General features: G+C 30.5%; 1 protein-coding gene across 1 annotated transcript in view; it reads left to right on the top strand.

The window, feature by feature from the left end:
- LOC119574571 (GATOR complex protein NPRL3-like) overlaps nt 1-2,500 on the top strand; it is a 10,178-nt gene that overhangs the window by 7,673 nt on the left and 5 nt on the right. Inside the window, 1 exon segment of the mRNA XM_037921859.1 lies at nt 1-2,500. This exon segment is cut by the window's left edge and continues 587 nt beyond it; it is cut by the window's right edge and continues 5 nt beyond it. The gene's annotated coding sequence lies outside the window, so the exon portion shown is untranslated.

The following is a 2,500-nucleotide window of genomic DNA, read 5'->3' as shown; positions in this document are numbered from 1 at the left end:
GAAACTGACAGTGCAACATAATTTACTCCAATGTGATTTTTAACCCATCAGTCATAGATTCTACCCTGTACTGCTGTTTTTTTATACACAGATGTCTCTAAAAGTGCTCAGCCACCATGGAGTCAATTAGTAGCCTCTATCTAACTACATCTAATTTCCCCATTCCATGAATTTAGTTTTTTTTTTTTTTTCTAATGCTATCAATATTGATCTCACTATGATATTATGATTATTATAATGTTATTAACTTACTAATAACCATAAAAAATAAAAAGGAATCTTTATTAAAATACCCATGCAGTGAGATGGGTATGACTAATAATTGACTTGGGTAACTAAGCACTTGTGAGCCATCAATATGTGAACACAATTAATAAACCAAAATTACAGTGAACATTACACTATGTCATGCCATCTATGACCAATGGGCTAACTACCTTGTATATCAGGTCAAGTATTGGTAATTCAAAATTACAATATTTCTTGTATTTAGAACATATACTAGGGCTGGTCATTACCTTTTAAAACGTGTACATGGTATTGAGGAGTTGGTATGTGGTCCAAAAAGAACTTTAATTATGTGTACTTGTCATATGTATATGTTAAGTGTGTTACCCTTGTTTTAAATAAGTTCCATGTGGTTACCAAATGGCCCAGGGGATTCATCATCCCAGCCTTGCTGCCAAGCAAAAACTGGTGGTGGGGAGTCACATGCACAAACTCACAAAAGGTTGCTAATTGGGAACTTGATTCATTACATATTAAAATATTGTGTGTTTTTGTTGTGGCAAATGCACTGCATGCATTAGAATTAACTATTGAAAAATTCCAATGTTATAATGGTTGCACTTGAGGAAAGGTATGTGATATTCTAATATCCAATCATATGCTTGTGTACTATTTTTATTTAATTTATTAATTGCTTTTACACATATATTGCTCCACAAATACTAAGTCACCACTGAGCCAATTACAAGTCCTGCCTGTCTATTTTTGACAATATTTTCTGGTATCTTATATTTCTGTTAATAGTGTCAATAACACTATAATAATTATAATGTCTAATATGAAAATAATAGCACTGATATTGATAGCATTAGTAAAAATAAACAATTTTCCCACAAACTTAAGGAAAGCTGAAATCAGGTGACATCACAAAGTCTACTAATTGACTCCTTTGTGGCGAAGCACTTGCAGAGCCATTAATGTGCAGAGACATTTCACAGAACAATACCACAAAGAACACATTTTCCCAGTGCCAGTGGGATAAGGTTCACAAATGAAGGTATATAAACTGTTAATAAATTTCACATAACTTATAATCATGTAAAGGATATAATGAAAAATTATCTGTATGTAAACACTGTCTTTGAATGAAACTGAAGATTATAAACACTGTATTTAAATGATATTAATTATATATCCTTTAAACCTCATTTTTTCAGAAGGAAACACTCATGGCATAAAACTAGTATTAATTACACAATCTTATTTTTACATATATTAAAAAGGTGCATTATTTTTAGTGAGGCTGTTTTGCTCAATGATTATTTTGTCATAACTGAAAAAGAAGATTTTATAAGTATTTCTGCTTGTAAAAATTTTTCTTTTCATCAATATTTATAGTGAATGAGAGCTTCCATTTTACAACCTTTACCTATATTCTATATATGATAAAATAATTGTCAGGTGTTAGTGGAATGACTGATTGGTTGGAGAACAGTATATTCATGTATCAAGAAATTTTACCAATTGGGTCTAGTTACAAGAGATTTCTTTCTATGGTACATAGATGAACATAAAACTTAATATCCTGTTATAGGTAAAAAGTTGTTTAAGATGCCACTATAGAACATATGTTTCCTACATGGACTTCTAGTTATTCCATAGCAGACAGAAGAACAGAAACTCCTAAACAATGTACTGCATATGCAACATTTTCTTCATGCTGCAGATGGCTGTCACTTCTTAATGTGATGCTTCATATTTTAAATGAATATTCAAAGGGAGTTACTTGAATACAGTGTTAAATCTTGCTTAGCACTGGCTCAGCTATCATAATTTTTTTCTTTCTTTTTTTTCTTTTATGGCATCAGACATATAGGATAGAAAAAAATATATGGAAATGTATGGTACTTTTATTCAGCTATAAATAAACAAGGTTTCTTATTACTAATTCAGTTAAAGCTGCAATTTTAAAGAACCCATTCAACTGTATGTGATAGAATGTTAGCTGTATATTTCTACAGATATAAGTTAGGCTATCTTTAAACATCAAGCATTTGTATAATTATAATAGATTGAAGTTTGTAAGATGATCATTTTACAAAGTGCTGTCTATATTATTTATCTGTGATAATGGGTTGGGGCATGTGCCTAATTATAATCTATGTAAAGATGTGATTTATATTAAATTGTAATATTGCCATATTGACAGCACATGCTCATGCATTCTTGTACCAAAGTAGAGAATTGATTATAAATAAAGCAAAGAACAACC

The sequence above is a fragment of the Penaeus monodon genome, chromosome 6 (assembly GCF_015228065.2).
Source record: "Penaeus monodon isolate SGIC_2016 chromosome 6, NSTDA_Pmon_1, whole genome shotgun sequence".
NCBI classification, from domain to species: Eukaryota; Metazoa; Arthropoda; class Malacostraca; order Decapoda; family Penaeidae; genus Penaeus; species Penaeus monodon.
Note: the sequence above shows the minus strand (reverse complement) of the source record. Positions and strands in the feature narration are given on the sequence as shown.